General features: G+C 38.4%; 1 protein-coding gene and 1 non-coding gene across 6 annotated transcripts in view; one reads left to right on the top strand and one right to left on the bottom strand.

Annotated features, from left to right (window-relative positions):
- LOC107132925 (uncharacterized) overlaps positions 1-20,946 on the bottom strand; it is a 471,858-nt gene that overhangs the window by 103,539 nt on the left and 347,373 nt on the right. The gene's annotated exons all lie outside the window — the stretch shown is intronic.
- On the top strand, positions 7,541-7,622 carry MIR216B (microRNA mir-216b). Its single transcript, NR_031142.1, has one exon. It is a non-coding gene; the product is annotated as a microRNA mir-216b (primary transcript).

Raw genomic sequence — 20,946 nt, 5'->3', positions numbered from 1 at the left:
ATAGTATGGACGAACTAGGGATATTTTGTTATTACAAAGTACTTACACTACCTGTAAAATGGGATAGTGTTATTTAAAAGTAAACTTGGAGTAGTTGTAAATATACAATGTAAACTCTAGGGAAACTATGAAAAAAAATGTTTAAAGTGGAATCAATATGCTGCTGCTGCTGCTGCTAAGTCGCTTCAGTGTCTGATTCTGTGCGACCCCATAGACAGCAGCATTTTTCTGCATTTTTTAGATTCAGTTCAGCATTTTACATAATTCATTTATCAATATGCTAGGAAAGGAAAAATAAATGAATTATGTAAAATGCTGAACTGAATCTAAAAAATGCAGAAAAATTATGAAAGATAAAAACAGGAGGTTCAAAGACAACAAATGAAAAACAATAGCAAATATGGTAGATATTAATCCATCAATAATCACTTTAAAGGTCAATGTTCTAAATACACCAATTAGAAGACTGTCAGAGTGTATCAAAAAATAAGACCCAACTCTATATTGTCTATAAGAAATCCACTTTTTAACAACTTTTTTTGGGGGGGGTATAGTCAATTAATGTTGTGATAGTTTCAGGTAAATAGCAAAGGAACTCTGCCATACATGTGCATGTATTCATTCTCCGCCAAACTCCCCTCCCATCCAGGCTGCCACATAACATTGAGCAGAATTTCATCTGCTTTATTAGATCCTTGTTGGATATTTAAAGAAATGCACTTTAATATAAAAATATTAAAAGTCAAGGTATGGAGGAAAACGTACCATGCTAACACTAACCAAAAGAAAGTGGAACTAACTATATTAATTTCAGACAGAGAAGACTTGAGAGCAAGGAAAGTTATTAGGGTTAAAAAGGGATGTTAGATACGGATAAGGAGGTTAATTCTCTAAGTAGACATAACAATCCTTAACATGTGTGCACCTAATAACAGAGTATTAAAATATATGAGCAGAAACTGATAGAACTTCATGGAGCAATTGATGAATCCACTATTTTAGTTGGAGATGTTAATACCCCTCTCTCAGAAATGGACAGATCCAGTAGCCAGAAAAATAAGTTAGAACATAGTTGAACATAATAGCACCATCAATGAACTGGAAATAGTTGGCATCTAGAAGCTACTTCATCCAACAACTACACATTCTTCTCAAGCTCACATTCACCTAGATAGACCATATTATGAGCCATAAAATACACCTAACAGATTTAAAACAATACAAATATTCTCTCAGCCCACAGTGGAATTAAACTAAAAATCAATAACAGATAACTGGAAAAATCACAGAATACATGGAAATTAACACAGTTCTTGATAACACATGGGTCAAAAAAAAAAATCTGAAGAAATTTTAATTTTGAATTAAACTTATCAAAATGTGTGGGATGCAGTGAAAGCAGTTCTTACAGAGAAATCTATAGCATTGAATGCATATATTAGAGAAGGAGAAAGCTCTAAATTCAATCATCTAAGTTTCCACCACAGGAAACTAGATCAAGAAGAACAAATTAAATCCAAAAGAGGCAGAAGAATAGGAATAATTAAAAAAAATTAGAGCAGAAATGAACAAAATTGAAAACAAGAAATCAAATAGTCAACCAAACCAAAATCTTATTCTTTGAAAAGATCAATAAAATCAATAAGCTTCTAAGAAGGCTAACAAAGAAACAAAAGAGAGAAAAGACACACATTACTATTGTCAGAAATGAAAGAAGGGACACTGTATGAACATTAAAAGGATAATAAAAGAATGCTGTGAACAATACTATGCCAACAAATTTGATAACCCCTAGATGAAATGGACCAATTCCTTAAAAGATATAAGCTTCCAGAACTCACACAAGATTAAATAGACAATCTGAATGGCCTAATCTATTAAAGAAATTGGGAACATTTTCTAATTCAATCCACAAGGCCAGCATTACTTTAATACCAAAACCAGACAAAGAAAATAAAATAGATTAATATCTCTTACCAATATGAATGCAAAAATCTCACCAAAATATAAGAAGATCAAATAAACAATATATAAAAGGAGTTATATACCATGACCAAACAGGATTTATCCTAGCAATGCGAGGCTAGTGCAACATTCAAAAAACATGTACACTAATGGCGGATTCAAGTCAATGTATGGCAAAACCAATACAATATTGTAAAGTAAAATAAATTAATTAATTAATTAAAATAAACAGTGTCATTCATCATATCAACAAACTAAAGAAAAAAATCACATGGTTATATTAATTAATGCAGAAAAGCATTTGATAAAGTCTAATCCCTATTCATGATAAAAATTCTTAGCAAACTAGGAATAGAGCGGAGTTTCAAAACTCTATTTTTAAAAATCTATAAAAAAAACCTATAGCTACATTATACTTAATGGTGATAAATTTGAAGTTTTCATGCTAAGTTCAAGAATACGACAAGGATGTCCCATTTCACTACTCTTTTCAACACTGTATTGGAAGTTCTAGCTAATTCAATAAGGCAAGGAAAAGAAGTACACAGAGTGGGAAGGAAGAAATAAAAATATTTGTTTGCATATGACACTATTGTTTACATAGAAAACCTGAAAGAACTGACATAACAACTCCTAGAACTAATAAACAATTCCAACAAGATAGAAGGATACAAGATTAATATGAAAAGTCACATTCCTATACACCAGCAATGAACAAGTTGCATTTGAAATTAAAAACACATTGCCATTTACATTAGAACCCCCCAATGTGAAATACTTAGGTATAAAACAAGAAAAGATGTACAAAAATGGATGAGAAAAACTACAAAACTCTGATGAAACATTTCAAGAAAGACTGATTAATATTGTCAAGATGTTCTGCCTTCCCAATTTGACCTGTAAACTCAACATCAGTCAGTTCAGTCGCTCAGTCGTGTCTGACTCTTTGTAATCCCATGAATCGCAGCACGCCAGGCCTCCCTGTCCATCACCAACTCCTGGAGTTTACCCAAACTCATGTCCATGAGTCAGTGATGCCATCCAGCCATCTAATCCTCTGTTGTCCCCTTCTCCTCCTGCCCCCAATCCCTTCCAGCATCAGGGTCTTTTCCAATGAATCAACTCTTCACATGAGGTGGCCAAAGTATTGGAGTTTCAGCCTCAACATCAGTCCTTCCAATGGACACCCAGGACTGATCCCCTTTAGGATGTACTAGCTGGATCTCCTTGCAGTCCAAGGGACTCTCAGGAGTCTTCTCCAGTACCATAGTTCAAAAGCATCATTTCTTCGGCACTTAGCTTTCTTCACAGTCCAATTCTCACATCCATACATGACCACAGGAAAAACCATAGCCTTGACTAGATGGACCTTTGTTGGCAAAGTAATGTCTCTGCTTTTCAATATGCTATCTAGGTTGGTCATAACTTTCCTTCCAAGGAGTAAGCATCTGTTAATTTCATGGCTGCAGTCACCATCTGCAGTGATTTTGGAGCCCAAAAAGATAAAGTCTGACACTGTTTGCACTGTTTCCCCATCTATTTGCCATGAAGTGATGGGACCAGATGCCATGATCTTAGTTTTCTGAATGTTGAGCTTTAAGCCAACTCTTTCACTCTCCTCTTTCACTTTCATCAAGAGGCTTTTTAGTTCCTCTTCACTTTCTGCCATAAGGGTGATGTCATCTGCATATCTGAGGTTATTGATATTTCTCCCAGCAATCTTGATTCCAGCTTGTGCTTCTTCCAGCCCAGTGTTTCTCATGATGTACTCTGCATTATGTCATTAGGCAATTGAAATTAAAACGAGAGACCTGTATGTACCTATTAGAATGGCTGGAATCCAAAGTGCTGACAACCCTGAATACTGATAAGGATGTGTAGCAACAGGAACACTGTGGGAATGCAAAATGGCATATCCACTTTGGAAGACAATTTGTCAGTTTCTTAGAAAACTGAATTACTCCTACCATATAGCCCAGCAGTCAAGCTCTTCTCTATTTGCCAAAATTAATTGGAAGCTTTTATTCACACAAAACCCTATATGTGGTTTATAGCAGCTTTATAGTTGTCAAAACTTGGAAGCAAACCTTCAGTAGCTGTATGGATAAATTGTGGTACATCCTAACACTGGGATATTATTCAGTGCCAAAAAGAAATGAGCTACCAGGCCATGAAAAGACATGGAGGAGATGTAAAGACAGATTATAGTAAGCAGCAAAACAAGCAAATCTGCAAAGGTTACATACTGTTTCCAACCTTGTAACTTTCTGGAAAAGACAAAACTATGGAGATAATGGAAAGATCAGAGGCTGAAGAGAGGGAGGGATAAATAGTCAGTACATAGGCAGTAAAACTATTCTGTTTAATACAATAGTGGTGGATATATGTCATCAAATAGTTGCCAAAACCCATAGAACACTAAGAATGACCCCCTAATGTAAACCATGAACTTTGCTCAATAGTGATGTGTCAGTGCCAGCTCATTGCTTGTAACAAACGTATCACTACAGTGTATGATGTCCATAGTAGGGGAGGTTGTGGGTATGTGGGAATAGGGAGTATATGGGAGCCCTCTGTACTTTTCATTCAAGTTTGTTATGAACCTAAAATGCCTCTTAAAATAAAGTTTATTAATTTGTTTAAAATAGAGCCTTCTCGAATTCACATCTTGGAAGTTCAGGTTCAGGGTTGGGTATGGAAATCTGTTTCATAAATTCCAGAATGATTCTGATGTACACTTAGGGTTGAGAACCACTGGGTAGATCTTGGCCTCCTGATCTTTCAGAATGTTACTGTACTGTTCCAAATTTTTTCAGACTTTTAATCTCTTGTAGGCTTAGTCTTATAAATTCATCTGTGCTGCTGCTGCTAAGTCACTTCAGTTGTGTCCGACTCTGTGCGACCCCATAGACGGCAGCCCACCAGGCTCCCCCGTCCCTGGGATTCTCCAGGCAAGAACACTGGAGTGGGTTGCCATTTCCTTCTCCAGTGCATGAAAGTGAAAAGTGAAAGTGAAGTCACTTAGTCATGTCCGACTCTTAGCGACCCCATGGACTGCAGCCTACCAGGCTCCTCCATCCGTCATCTGTACTGATACATTAATATCAGAAGGAAAAGGGTACCCACTCCAGTATTCTTAGGCTTCCCTTGTGGCTCAGCTGGTAAAGAATCTGCCTGCAACGCGGGAGACCTGGGTTTGTTCCCTGTGTTGGGAAGATCCCCTGGAGAAGGGAAAGGCTACCCACTCCACATGTCAAATGTTTGCATTTATAAAAGGGTCTCTCTGTGTGTAAATGCTGAAACTAATGGGAGCCCTGTATTATAGGCTGGCTATCTTAAAAGAGCCTCGTCATTGAGCTAAAATGATGTTGCTTTTCCACAGCTCTGTTTCATCCATGCCTTTCCATGGAGCAAAGAAACAAGATATCAACAATCAGGGGCATGGCAACTATGATTCCATCATTCACAAGTTCAATTTCCTTCAAAAGAACAAGTGATACTGTTAACCAGGCCCTGCAAGCACATATAAAACAAACAGCATGACTGGAAAAGAGAAAATGAAAAATGGTCTAAGAAACCTTATCTTTCTCCCATAACCAAGTATACTAGTCCCACCCTTTGGAGCTCAGATGAACAGAATGAAGATCATGGCGTTCCTAACACTAGCCCTTTCTTTCTACATAACCCAGAATGATGTAGCCCTCTATTTAAAAGGCAGTAAAAAGGATGCAAATGTTCTCCCTTGAAGCCCAGATGTTTTCTATCTTTCTAAGCTCCAATTATTTCACCACATTATTTAGCTGCACTCACATCAGATCAGGGCCACCTGTTACATCCTCTGAACACTTGTGATTTAATGTTAAGTTTGCATTTATGGTTTATCTAGAACAGTCATAATAGTCATCTTGAAGCCAAAGGATGTGTATATGGCAGATTAACAGATGATTAAGACACTGTGTTATGTAGTGTAAACAAAATCAAACCTAATTTTGTGATTCATTATTACATAAATTTGGATATAATCCAGGACTAGAAAACTCATCATCTTAAATAAAGCTACATGCCAAAAAGGTATAATACAACATCATTAGACTATAAGGAAATTGATTTTTAAAGTTCCATTATAAAATATTTTATTATAGAAATGTTCTTTATTACCAAGATAGGTTTTTCATATCTAAATATTCTATTTTTGTCTTGTCTAAAATTAAATAAGTTCACTCTGATATCAATACAATATGTGACTTGATGTATATATTACTGCCTTTCTAATGATACATAAGAATCTGCACACACAAAAAAATCCTAATTAATGTCCATTCAGTATATAAGTGTTTAATGAGTACCTATCATGTGCCAGGAACCATTCTCTGTGCTAGCATACTGTAAGGAACAAAATGTACAAAGTCCCTACTGTACTCAAATATTGAAATAAACTTCCAGCTAACTCTGGGAAAAAAGTATCTTCTCAAAAATGAACCAAAAAACCAACTCTGTAGAGTTAATGATATCATGATTTTCACAGATTATTCTTGAGCTTCTGGAGTAGTAGTTCAGTTGGTAAAGAATTTGCCTGCAATGCAGGAGACCTGGGTTCAATCCCTGGGTTGGGAAGATCCCCTGGAGAAGGTAATGGAAACCCACAACAGTATTCTTGACTGGAGAATCCTATGGACAGAGGAGCCTGGCAGGCTGCAGTCCATGGGGGTCACAAAGAGTTGGACACAACTGAGCAACACAAACACACACACACACACGTATTATTCCATCACTTTAAAAGTTAGTAGCAGGTAATGTTCGGAGAAGGCAATGGCACCCCACTCCAGTACTGTTGCCTGGGAAATCCCATGGATGGAGAAGCCTGGTAGGCTACAGTCCATGGGGTCACAAAGAGTCGGACATGAGTGAGCGACTTCACTTTCACTTTTCACTTTCATGCATTGGAGAAGGAAATGGCAACCCACTCCAGTGTTCTTGCCTGGAGAATCCCAGGGACAGGGGAGCCTGGTGGGCTTCCATCTACGGGGTCGCAGAGTCGGACACGACTGATGCGACTTAGCAGCAGCAGCAGCAGGTAATGTTATTTATTATAAGACAGCTACTAAATAGTAGAGAAAGGGGGAAAATGAAAGTGAGAAACACACCTCCTGATTCTACTCATCTCTGTTGTGATTAGACATAAGTGTCAATTAAGATAGACTGAAAACCCAGAAATTGCAAAGTCTAATCGTTAGATAAAATTCCTTGAAACTCAAGGATATTTACTTGGATTGCCCATAAGGCTTTTGGTGTGGTTAAAACAAATTAAACCAGTTACAAATTAAACTGGTTGTGGTTTGGGGAGGCTTTACTTTTCCCTTTTTTTTTTTTTTTTTTTTTGCAGTCTCTGGGGAGATGTGTGGCAGAATCAGAGAGTGTCCATTCTCATTTACTTTCTTATCTGAAACCCAACCATAACTTCTTTTTCCTATTCAGTTCCAACCTTGGATAAATATGGTTTTAAAATTAGCAGTCCTGGAAAGATCGCTGTAAAAAGAAGGCAACTTTTTTCCATCTTAAATACAACTTCAAAGTGGCAGACTGGAAAATCTCTGCAGGCAAATGTGATGTCACTAAAGAAATCACACACTTACCCGTAGAGATTCTACAGTCTGACATCTTCAAACATCAAACCATTTCATCCACCATACTTTTCTGTATGCAGTTCTTTGACTTGAAATAAATCTGGATTGGCCAAATAACCAAACTGTAGCTAACTTACTAAACTTTGGATTCTTCTAAACCAAGGGGACATACATATCTCAGGATGGTTGAATCCCACCAAACAGTAAGATAAGACAGTTAACATGACTTAAAGCTGTTGCCAGATTCCCCTGCCTAGCAGCATCAGCATCACCTGGGAACCTATGAGTTATGCAGATTCTCATGCCTACCCCAGGTCTCCTAAATTAGAAACTCTGAGAATGAGCTCCGGAAATCTGTGGTTTACCAAGCCTTTCAGGTGATTCTGATTCACATTGAAGTTTGAGAAGCACTGGCTTAAAGAAAACAAAGATTATTGCTGGACTGAATAAGATTTTGATAACAAAAATAAGATTATTGCTGCACTGAACTCAGAGATCTTCTGATGTTACATAATGTATGAAAAAAAATCAGACAATATATGTTCATAAAGTATTATTATCTTATGTTTATTCTTTTCTAAATTGATTATCTTAATAATAAACATAAGCATTAATAATAGAATGAAACATCTTCCTTTAACTCTTACTTTGCCAATGAAATTGCAGAGCTCTGCTTATTTCCTTAGAAATAAAGAGTTAAGAAATCTTACTTAGGAGGAGAAAACGTTTTCATGTTTGGGAGGATTAAAAGGGTACTGACATCATTCAAGTCATGAGCCATAATTCTTATTAGATTTTATTGCTACATTCTTCACACAGCTTTGGAAAGTTATTCCTAACAGCACAAAATATGCACTTAGACTGCACACAGAGAAGGAAAATGCTCTCACAATGAAATTATTTTAGCCTGACCCAATGATATTTGAAAGACTCAAGACTTGTTCTCTATGTAACACATCTTTTCAAAATAAGAGATGACTTGTATAAATTTGTCTTTTTCAATATCCTTTGCAATTTTCCCTCTTAACAGTTAAATTTGGCTATAAAAGATCTAATTCTGTATACTTAAAAAGTTAGTTTCCTTTCCCATCTGATATTATAAAACTGAACAGCTGAAAGGGTGAAAAAAAAACACAAAAAACTATTAAAAATTATAACTGAACTTGACCTTTAATGACAATGAATAAAATGCACAATTTAGTTCTTGTATATCAGCATGTAGTGTCTGTTAATCAATAACTTCTGGTAGCTTCCCTGTTAGCTCAACTGGTAAAGAATCTACATGCAATGCAGGAGACCCCAGTTCAATTCCTGGATCAGGAAGATCTCCTGGAGAAGGGACAGGCTAACCCCTCCCATATTCTTGGGCCTCCCTTGTGGCTCAGACAGTAAAGAATCTGCCTGCAATGCAGGAGACCCGAGTTCTATCCCTAGGTTGGGAAGACCCCCTGGAGGAGGGCATGGCAACCCACTCCAGTATTCTTGCCTGGAGAATCCCCATGGACAGAGGAGCCTGGCAGGCTACAGTCCATGGGGTCTCAAAGAGTCAGACATGACCTAGTGACTAAGCACAACATGTTAAAAATTTATCTTCAGTTTCATTCATACTGAATTCATTCTTATTATTTCTGGACCACAACAATTTCTCATGATAAGATGGAAAAATGGTAACATTCAAAAATTGAATTAGATCACACACAAAACACCAACTCACTCAGATGATAATAACAAGGTTTGACTTATTCATTGAAAAGTGAGAGCCCAACTATGCCCAGAATCTGCAAAGACAGTGCTGGAGATCAGCAAGATGTCTTAGACACCTCAAACAACCTGAAGGAAGTACATTTCCTTGGATGAGAATGAAGAGGCTCTTATTTAGGGTTCTTTGCTTTTATTGGGGCTAAATCAATTTAGTATTGATGCAGTTACTGATTAGGGAATCCAAGGCCATTGATAGTAATAAAAATATTATTAACCAATAAGGGCTTGCCTGATGGCTCAGACAGAAAGAATCTGCCTGTAATGCAGAACACCCGGGTTTGAACCCTGGGACAAGAAGATCCCCTGGAGACGGGAAAGACACCCCACTCCAGTATTCTTGCCTGGGAAATTCATGACAGAGGAGCCTGGAGGGCTACAGTCCATGCAATCACAGAGTTGGACATGACTGAGCAACTAACACACACACACACACACACACACACACACACACACATGCAGTTTGATATTCAAAATATTTCAAAACACGGGGCTCAATGCAGTATAAAATAAAAAATGATGCTAGGAATTTAGCATCCTCCCAAGGGGAGCTACTGATAGCAACAGCTAATAGCAACTAAAGCCTGAAGCACTCTATACACATTATTTAATTTAGTCCTCATATAAACCTGGTAAGGAAGGTATTGTGAACAGTGCCATTTTATGAATGAAGATACTGAGGCTTAGAAAGACATACATGGAAAGAAAAGAAATTATCTGAATCTGGACAACTGTACATCTGGGACAAATTAGTAGGGAGGAACAAGGTTGGAACTACAGGTCAAGAAACCTGGATCATGAATATTTGACTCCTCTTATGGCCTCTCTGTGTCCAATTTCCTCATCATTAAAACAAAGTATCTTCTTTCATGTTTACCTCCTCTGACTGGGAAACTACTTATTAAGAATAAAGAGCTGAGATGTAGGATGTTGTCATTATAGGATGTAGGATATTGGAGTGAATTAGGCAAGTTTGGAAAGGGCCTGGTCTTTTGCTACTTCCCCACATCATCGATGTGGAAACTGCAAGAGAAAGAATGCTGATGAAAGCACTGATTTGCCCATAATTATCCCCTCCAAAGGACACTGGCCTAATGTCTTTGATTATCCTCCTTATCAGGCCTAGTCATGTTCCTTTGTCCCATTCTAGTGATCTCAAGGCCACTCATCTTTAGGGCAAGCAAACAGCTTCTCTTGAAGGACTGTACAAAATGAGTTCACATAGTTTTTCTTCTTCTGACAGGGTAACAGATTTCCTCTTCTTTCAAATGATGTCAAGGTTTTCATTCAATGTGTAACTAAAATACACCAATGTCCGAGGGCCTACGCAGAAATAAAGCTTGCTTATAGTGTGTCCTGATGGCTCAGCTGTAAAGAATCCACCTGCAATTCAGGAGACACAGGAAACACAGGTTCAATCCCTGGGTCAGGAAGATTTCCCTGGAGGAGGAAATGGCAACCCATTCCGCTATTCTTGCCTGAAAAATCCCATGGACAGAGGAGCCTGGCAGGCTACCATACAGTACAAAGGGTTGCAAAGAGTCAGACACAACAGAGAGACTGAGCACATAAGGTGCCACCCCTTCCAAATCTGAAATTCCTAAGTGGATACAATCCCAACCGACACTTCAGAAGCTCTGTCATTCACAGAAACTTAACATTTCAGATCTGGAAAAGAAAATAGTGACTACTGACTCTGAATCTATTATTTATTGAGCACTGACTGCACGCTAGGCATTTTACACGCATTGTCCCATTTAACGCCTCTAACAATCTTATATGAAGTTGACCTTCTAGTGGGCCTGTTGTGCAGATGAGAAAATGAAGCACCTAGAATTTTAATAAGCACTTTTAGCCAGTTCTGTTGGATCCCAAAGCCCATCATCTAAACTACTATCTAATTTTAAGGCCCAGAGGTTTAGTGACCACGGATCATACAACTGATCAGTGGTGAACCTGAAACTAGACTTCAGTTTTCTTTGCATCATATGACACTTATTCCTGTGTAAACAGTCTATATTCTTATAAAAGTGCCCTAGGAATTATTTAATCCGTGATGTAAGCCAAATGGCTGACTCAAAATCAAAGCTGTTATAATCCACTCCTTAACAAGGAAGAAAAGTTCTTATGAATTCTGCACCTATTTATACTTTAATGTCAATGGGTAAAAGCTAAAATTGTGCTATTTTATAATAATAAATGCTATTTCTATAATAATAATAAATACTATTGCTGAGGACATGACAAGCCATCAGATTCACAAATCATTATGAAAGAGATCTCATCCTTCCCTAATTTCTGCTGGCAACCTAAAAATCAAGCCAAAACAAATCAAATGGCACCATGGTAAAGAATCTGCCTGCAATGCAGGAGGCACAAAAGATGTGGGTTTGATCCCTGGGTCAGGAAGATCCCCTAAAGGAGGAAATGGCAACCCACTTCAGTATTCGTGCCTGGAAAATCCCATGAACAGAGGAGCCTGGTGGACTACAGTCTATGGGGCCACAAAGAATTGGACATGACTGAGCATGCACTTGAGTCAAGCACAGCAAAAATAATTTTGTGGTTTTGTAAGACCAGACTGGAATTGGCACTCATAAACAGGTAAACATGACCAAATTCATTACACGTTGTCAAATGCACACATTGTCAACTCGGTCTTCTATGAAGTTTCAACTGAAGGACCCAGTAAGGATATTACAATGTGCAAAAAATATTTTTTCCCCTTGAAAATGGCTTTCAATTTTCTCTCTTGGTAGTAACCCACCACGGTGGCTGCCATGGAGAACCTCCTTCAGCTCATAATTGATTACCTACCAAAATAAATATGGCACATAATGAAATGTGATCTAATCAGAGGTATGGTTAATTGCTATGCTAAGTTGTAATATTACTTCCTTGAAGCAAAAGAAAACAACAAATAGACCTTTCCAATGTAGCTTTAACTCAGCATTAGCTCTCTCTTTGTATACTTCTGTTCCTCATTGTCTCACTTCTTATTTTGTTTCCCTCCTTCTATCCTCTGCCTCATCTCTACAAAACTCAGAGCTGTGTTTGGTTGTGGGGAAGAGTTCAGGTAAACAGCAAAGTCATTTCAACTGGTCTGTGAAATGACATCATCACTAGTTCACACAGATTATTCGTTCCCCTGAGGCTCCAAACAGGAGCTTCCAAAGAACTAAAAGTCATGTTTCTTTGCACAGGTTATTGTTTAGGGGAACTAGGGATCACTGTGTGTTATATGAAAAAGGTAACTTATCATCATTATCATTATTGACAAATATTTGCTGAGCATGCCATGTGCTTGGAACAGTGCTGAATGCTGTATGTTCTTGAAGGCTTTAAGCAAAAATGACCAGGCATTTCTTTTTTAGTAGGAACTCCCCTTTGAAACCCAATTTTCAATGCCCTAATGAGTTTTGGGGGGCTTCCCTTGTAGCTAAGCCGGTAAAAAATCTGTGTGCAATGTAGGAGACCTGGGTTCAATTCCTGGGTAGGAAAGATTCCCTGGAGAAGGAAATGGCAACCCACTCCAGTATTCTTGCCTGGAGAGTCCCATAGACAGAGGATCCTGGCAGGCTACAGTCCATGGGGTCACAAGAGTCAGACACAACTTAGCAACTAAACCTCCAATGAGTTTGGGGGGCACAAAAACATTTCCCTTATTTCAGGACTTAATTATGATTTTGAAATCGGGATTTTATTCAGATTTTAATATCTCACATTTAGGGAATTTTATGGATCTAAAAAAAGTGTTTTCCTGAACTCATTTTTAGTACAAGCCCTTTTTTCTCATTTGATATGTGAAACATTTTAACTGACCACATTTGACTTTAAATATATACATAAAAGGATACAAATTCATTTAAGAAACTAAGCATGTTAAAAACCATGAGTAGACAATGTTTGTAAAGATGGTAATGTTCTCTTTCTTGACCTGGGTGGTAGTTTCATGGGTGTGTTCCCTCTGTGATAATTCATCAAGCTGTACAACAATGATATGTGCACTTTTCTGTAAGTGTATTTGCCTCAGTAAAATAGCTTATTCACACAAGTGTATGTATGAAGAGTCCTGATAGCCCCTCCCTCAAACACCTGCATGCCCACAATCAGAACATCTGATTCCATGAGGCGGTACTTAGTTTCCCTCTCCTGCAAGCCTCAGTTCTTACCCTAGGGACCTTCATGCTCCAACCTCAATTCTAAGAGGTTGTTTATAGGGTCGCCCTCCCATTAGATATTCTCCCTTCAGACTTTTTTTTCCCATGGGCTTTCTTCTGTAGACTGAGCCCCTATATTCTGATCCTGATTTTTTCTTAATATCTCAGAAACGGTGTAAAAATGTCTTCTTCATTTTTTCCTCTCAGTACTATCTGTAGCCACCTTGGTGGCTGCCCACAAACCTCCAAATCTCATTTTCCAAGTGCTGGCTCAGTGGCTTTCTCAAGCTCCTCTTTAAGAGGGGTGCATCTGACTAGAAAATGACTAAACTTTCCCTCTTTCTCCTTTTCTCACTGTACCTCTGGAACCTGTATTTCCAGAAAACAAGTCCCTGTTTCCTTGCAACTCCATAGAAAATTACTGCTATTGTACATTCTCTCATGTTTAGCTTGACTTCTATAGATACCTTCCAGATAGGGTTGTAATCAACATAAAATACGTATTAGTGTAAGTCTAGGCTAGTAAATGGCAGCTTCTGTTATGGTTATTAATAGTAGTATGATTAGCTAAGGTTGTTTTTTATCTGTTATGACAATAAAGTCAACTCAAATTCTTTTTTCTTTCAGTTTCATTGAGTTATAATTGACATACTGTACAGCATAAATTTAAGGTGTACAGTATAACAATTTGAGTTATGTATTATATACATCATGAAATGATTACCACAATAAATTTAGTGAACATCTGTCATCTCATATAGATACAAAATTTCTTAACCTGTGAAAATTATTGCAGTGCTGAGGGAACAAAAAAATAGCAGCTATCATTAAGTGTTCTATAGTAGCTGTTGTTAGGCACTTTATATAAATAGTCTTATTTAAGCCCCTAGCAATCCTATGAAACAGATAATGGGATTCCACTTCAAAATTTAAAAGCTCAGTTTTCTAGGAGTCACACCATTTTCCTGGGTCATTAGCCAATTAAAATGATCATGGGGATGCATTTGCTTCTGAAATAACCACCTTCCTGCAGGACATGCATCCTGTGAGATTATGTCATGACACCCAAACCCTCAATAGGAAGCCCTTGGACCCCAATCAGCCTCTGTGGAAAGAAATCTCAAACCAGCCTTTAAAGAACAGACAGTGGGGGAGTCAACTCTGTTCCAACTTTGCCCACCATTTTGTCATTGAGACCTAAAACTTTCCAAGCTTCAGGTACCCAGTCATCTCCCACTCCTCTGTGCTTATTGCTTTCAGCATCTCCTCTATCATCCCAAACCAAGCATCATCTTAGGAAACTGTGACCAATTTAGAGACTAAAGTTTCTTCTCTGTTGCAAGAATCTTCAGAGGTCTGGGATTCTAGACAATCTCTCCTAAAAAGTTCAGGGATAAACTTCCCTCCTTCGTATATTGCAGGTGTACTCTACAAAAGGAGGCAAGTTTAAGCTGATTCGGCCACTATGACTAGAGTCCTGTTGAGCCATTATCAGTGTCTCCTGTCACTGAAGCTAGTTATTGCTGTTTCTCTGGCCTCCAGAAAGAGGACCTTCCAAAATTCTTTCTTCTTTAAAAAAGGGAAAGCGGCGTATGCCAAGTCTTAAGGGTTAAAATCCAATTATACATAGGCAATCTCTAACAGCTATTCTTAAAGCAATTACTTCATTTATTTCTCTCCAATTACTCATGTCAATATCATTATCAAATCTGCTAATGGCTTTCCTTGAAGAGATTATTTTTCATCTGCTTGGCTGCAGTTATGAAAAATATATTGTGTCCCTTGAAGTACAGCTGGCTTCTTTTTAAACCTTTATAGAAGTCTGAACTAGAGAAGGAAAAACCTTTGTTAATGGGAGCCATCTTTTACATCAATTACACTACTGCTTTGTCGTTAATTGTGACTACCTATTCAAGAATGTCTCCACCATTCAGAATGTGGAAAACATGCCAGTGGGAAGCTCAGCTCAATGGCAGTTCTGGCTTCAGCCTTGGGCTGGACACCCACTTATGCACAGTATGACTCAGACTTCCTTCTCGTAACGCCTTATCTCTAGACACCATTCTCCATGAATCCCTTTCTCTATTCGTAATCACTTCTAATCCTCATGCTCCGCTGTCTGACCTTCTCTTCCCACAAAAATCCAGAAAGTATGCACTTAATAAACAAACAAATCCATTGACAAAGATAGATGTATTCAGGGCAGCTTTACCAAAATTCAGCTTCAAACTGGTATTTAACAAAATTCCAGCCAAAATGCTCATTTGTAACTCCAGCCAACTATTTTATTGAAACCAATTTGAAGCCAAAAATTTTCTGAATGCCTACAAGGCTACAAAAATAATAAATAATGTTTGGCTATCCTTCAAACCTTGGGGGATTCAGAGTCCCAATTCCAGAAAGAGTAAGAAGACAAGGTAAAAAGGAAGCAGACCTGAAAAAGGTTATTGCTTGGAGAGTGACTCCTGCCCAGAAATCAAAGAGAGGAAATTCATGTGGGGAAACTTCAGGTGGTCATCACAACTGCCAGGAAATTGGGTCATAGAAGAGAATCATACTGAATGGGTTCTTACAAGTCCTCTCACCCAGCAGCAGCTTTTCAGTTGTTGTTGCTGTTGTTTTTTAATAGATTTTCTTCGTTATTTTGAATAAATTTCTAAAAGGGGGATTGCAAAAGACACTCAAATGTGACAAAATTAATATTACTCCAGTTTCAGTGTGAACCAGAGTACCCAAAGATCAGGAATGTTTCAGAATTTAGACTTGAAAGCTGAATGAGGACTAGATTTCTAAACAGTATGTCTCATATGATAGTGTGTTCATGTCCATAAAGAAGAGAAAATTGAATTATAAATATAGCTTATATCAACTCTAGATACCATGGGGTCTTAAGAAACTACAAACATCATGTTAACTCAGAAGCCCCTCAATGTAGAAATAGAAACACCTCCTGACCTAGTACCCTAGTCTACCCTAGTCTACTCTGGTACACCAGTAATAAATCAGTAACTTAAGCAAGGTACAGAAGCAGATATGTACCTTCTAAGAAGAAGGAAAATAACAAAGACAACACAAGCATAAAAAATAAGAGTGGAATTTTAGTATCTTTTCTAAACTCTAAAGGTTAGACATTTTAAAAGAGAATAGAAAAAATAATTGTTAACCAAAACACCTGGTAGTAAAATTAAACAAAATAAAACTAGAGTTAATTGAGTATATAGGTATCAGATTCTGTACTTGGTAGACATTTTCACAGATATTATCACATTTGGCTCTAAAAATCTCATGCACAAGTATTAAATGCAGAAACCAAGGCTCAAAGACACAAAATAATTTGCCTTTAAAGCCCACAGCTAGTAAGTGGTAGAACCAGGAATCATGTCCAGTTCTTCCTCAGTCAAAGCTTGTGTGCTTCCCAATGCCTTGTGCTATGTTCTAAAATCAAGCTTGTAGTAAGAAAGAGAATCCCTCCAAGTTTTCAGGAGGTATATAAACAATTCCAGCTTTGAGTAAATATTGCTGGCCTTGGACTTCCCTGGTGGTCCAGTGGTTAGGAATCTGCCTGACAATGCAGGAAACATATGTTCAATCCTTGGTGTGGGAAGGTTCCACATGCCTCAGGACAGCTAGGTCCATGCGCCATAGCTACTGAGCCTGTGGTCTGGTGCCTATGAGCCACAACTACTGAGCCCGCATGCCCTAGAGCCTGTGCTCTGCAACAGGAGAAGCCATGCAATGAGAAGCCGTGTTCCACAACCAAGAGCAGCCCCCATTTGCTGCAACTAGAGAGAAAGCCCAATTGCAGCAATGAATACCCAGTACAAACTAATAAATAAAATTAATAAATTAATTAAAAAATAATAAAGGACCCCTGGTAAAGAATTCACTTGCCAATGCAGGAGACACAGATTTGATCCCTGGGCTGGGAAGATCCCCTAGAGAAGGAAATGGCAACCCACTCCAGTATTCTTGCCTGGAAAATTCCATGGACAGAGGAGCCTGGTGGGCTACAGTCCATGGTGTTGGAGAGTCAGACACAACTGAGTAACTGAGCACACAAACAAGATATTAAAAAAAAAAATCACTGGCTTTCAGGAAAATATTAAAATTGCCACCATATGAAGAGATCCAGGCTTCCCTGGTGACTTAGCAGTAAAGAATCCACCTGCAATGTAGGAAATCCAGGTTTGATCCCTGGGTTGGGAAGATCCTCTGGAGGGGAGCATGGCAACCTACTCCAGTATTCTTGCCTGGAAAACCCCATGCCTGCCAGAGGAGGCTGGCAGGTAACAGTCCATAAGGTTGCAAAGAATCTGACACAACTGAAGTGACTGAGCATGCAAACATCCAATGACCTGACAGGAATTTCCTTGTTACTTCCTAATACAGATCTACAGAAAATCTCCAATAGAACTGCAATCACAAATGCATACATTGCAATGCTTCTGAAAGTACCTGTAGAAACACCCTACTATGGATTTACAGGCTCCTTTTCTTTGATGATATCCCTTAAATCTCTAAACAGGATGCATAGATACCTTTAGAAATAGCTTAATCCTGATACTTTACTCTGCTACTTTTTTTTTTTTTTTCAATTTACTTAGCCTATGGACTAAAAAAGTAGGGAAAGTAGGGAAAACCACTAGACCATTCAGGTATGACTTAAATCAAATCCCTTATGATTATACAGTGCAAGTGAGAAATAGATTGAAGGGACTAGATCTGATACATAGAGTGCCTGATGAACTATGGAATGAGGTTCGTGACACTGTACAGGAGACAGGGATCAAGACCATCCCCATGGAAAAGAAATGCAAAAAAGCAAAATGGCTGTCTGGGGAGGCCTTACAAATAGCTGTGAAAAGAAGAGAAGGGAAAAGCAAAGGAGAAAAGGAAACATATAAACATCTGAATGCAGAGTTCCAAAGAATAGCAAGGAGAGATAAGAAAGCCTTCTTCAGTGATCAATGCAAAGAAATAGAGGAAAACAACAGAATGGGAAAGACTAGAGATCTCTTCAAGAAAATTAGAGATACCAAGGGAATATTTCATGCAAAGATGGGCGCGATAAAGGACAGGAATGGTATGGACCTAACAGAAGCAGAAGATATTAAGAAGAGGTGGCAAGAATACACAGAAGAACTGTACAAAAAAGATCTTCATGACCCAGATAATCACGATGGTGTGATCACTGACCTAGAGCCAGACATCCTGGAATGTGAAGTCAAGTGAGCCTTAGAAAGCATCACTACGAACAAAGCTAGTGAAGGTGATGGAATTCCAGTTGAGTTATTTCAAATCCTGAAAGATGATGCTGTGAAAGTGCTGCACTCAATATGCCAGCAAATTTGGAAAACTCAGCAGTGGCCACAGGACTGGAAAAGATCAGTTTTCATTCCAATCCCAAAGAAAGGCAATGCCAAAGAATGCTCAAACTACCACACAATCGCACTCATCTCACACGCTAGTAAAGTAATGCTCAAAATTCTCCAAGCCAGGTTTCAGCAATACGTGAACCATTAACTTCCAGTTGTTCAAGCTAGTTTTAGAAAAGGCAGAGGAACCAGAGACCAAATTGCCAACATCTGCTGGATCATCGAAAAAGCAAGAGAGGTCCAGAAAACCATCTATTTCTGCTTTATTGACTATACCAAAGCCTTTGACTATGTGGATCACAATAAACTGTGGAAAATTCTGAAAGAGATGGGCATACCAGACACCTGACCTGCCTCTTGAGAAATCTGTATGCAGGTCAGGAAGCAACAGTTAGAACTGGACATGGAACAACAGACTGGTTCCAAATAGGAAAAAGAGTACATCAAGGCTGTATATTGTCACCCTGCTTATTTAACTTATATGCAGAGTACATCATGAGAAATGCTGGGCTGGAAGAAGCACAAGTTGGAATCAAGATTGCCGGGAGAAATATCAATAACCTCAGATATGCAGATGACACCACCCTTATGGCAGAAAGTGAAGAGGAACTCAAAAGCCTCTTGATGAAGGTGAAACAGGAGAGTGAAAAAGTTGGCTTAAAGCTCAACATTCAGAAAACTAAGATCATGGCATCTGGTCCCATCACTCATGGCAAATAGATGGGGAAACAGTGGAAACAGTGTCAGACTTTATTTTTCTGGGCTCCAAAATCACTGCAGATGGTGACTGCAGCCATGAAATTAAAAGACACTTACTCCTTGGAAGGAAAGTTATGACCAACCTAGACAGCATATTGAAAAGCAAAGACATTACTTTGCCAACAAAGGTCCGTCTAGTCAAGGCTATGGTTTTTCCTGTGGTCATGTATGGATGTGAGAGTTGGACTGTGAAGAAAGCTGAGTGCCGAAGAATTGATGCTTTTGGAGTGTGGTGTTGGAGAAGACTCTTGAGAGTCCCTTGGACTGCAAGGAGATCCAACCAGTCCATTCTGAAGGAGATCAGCCCTGGGATTTCTTTGGAAGGAATGATGCTAAAGCTGAAACTCCAGTACTTTGGCCACCTCATGTGAAGAGTTGACTCATTGGAAAAGAACTCTGATGCTGGGAGGGATTGGGGGCAGGAGGAGAAGGGGATGACAGAGGATGAGATGACTGGATGGCATCACTGACTCAATGGACGTGAGTCTCAGGGAACTCCGGGAGTTGGTGATGGACAGGGAGGCCTGGCGTGCTGTAATTCATGAGGTCGCAAAGAGTCGGACATGACTGAGCAACTGAACTGAACTGAACTGATGGACTATCTAGCCACATTTGCATAGTTTTGTTACCAAAACCACTTTCTACCAGTTTCCTCCTTTTTAGTTTTAAATGCTTGTCACAGCAAGTCAGTAAGGTGGGCTAAGCAGCAAACTATTTGTTGTGATCTCCTTTCAGAATCCTCCCCACTGCCGTTGTGGGAATACCCTGTCTTGGGTTCACCTACAACTATCTCATCTTCCTCATCAATGTACGGTATTTCCATTTATGATCTTTTTCTAATGGTGTCCAGTAAAAGGAAGAAAAACTACTTCTTTACTCTTGCTGTTGCTTTACAATCATTGTAAGTGTTAAACCTTCTAGGGAGAAAGGAAAATCAAATCTAAGTTTAAGAGGAAAGAAAAAAAAGAATGAACCATCATGCATACTGCTTTGAAGTTAGATCTGGTTCATCCTAACCCCTCAAGAGAAAAGACATAAGAAATGACAGTCCCTTGTTTTTAGATTAGTATAAAATTTTCTTTTTATTTTTGATCCTGAGCAATTTGACTCCAGAAGGTAAACTTAGAATTATATTTTAAATGTTAAATTCCAGTGAGCGGATATTTTTATTTTTCAAAAAGTAGGAGTTTATATGAAAAACAGGATGATACTTGCTTGTTCTTTCCTCTAGTTTCCTAACTCTATATCTGATTTTTTCCCCCAAAAGCCATTTTTCTAACTCAGCAAATTATCACTGTTGTCATT

The sequence above is a fragment of the Bos taurus genome, chromosome 11 (assembly GCF_002263795.3).
Source record: "Bos taurus isolate L1 Dominette 01449 registration number 42190680 breed Hereford chromosome 11, ARS-UCD2.0, whole genome shotgun sequence".
NCBI lineage: Eukaryota > Metazoa > Chordata > Mammalia > Artiodactyla > Bovidae > Bos > Bos taurus.
The sequence above is the reverse complement of the archived record's forward strand: the minus strand, read 5'-3'. Positions and strand labels throughout refer to the sequence as shown.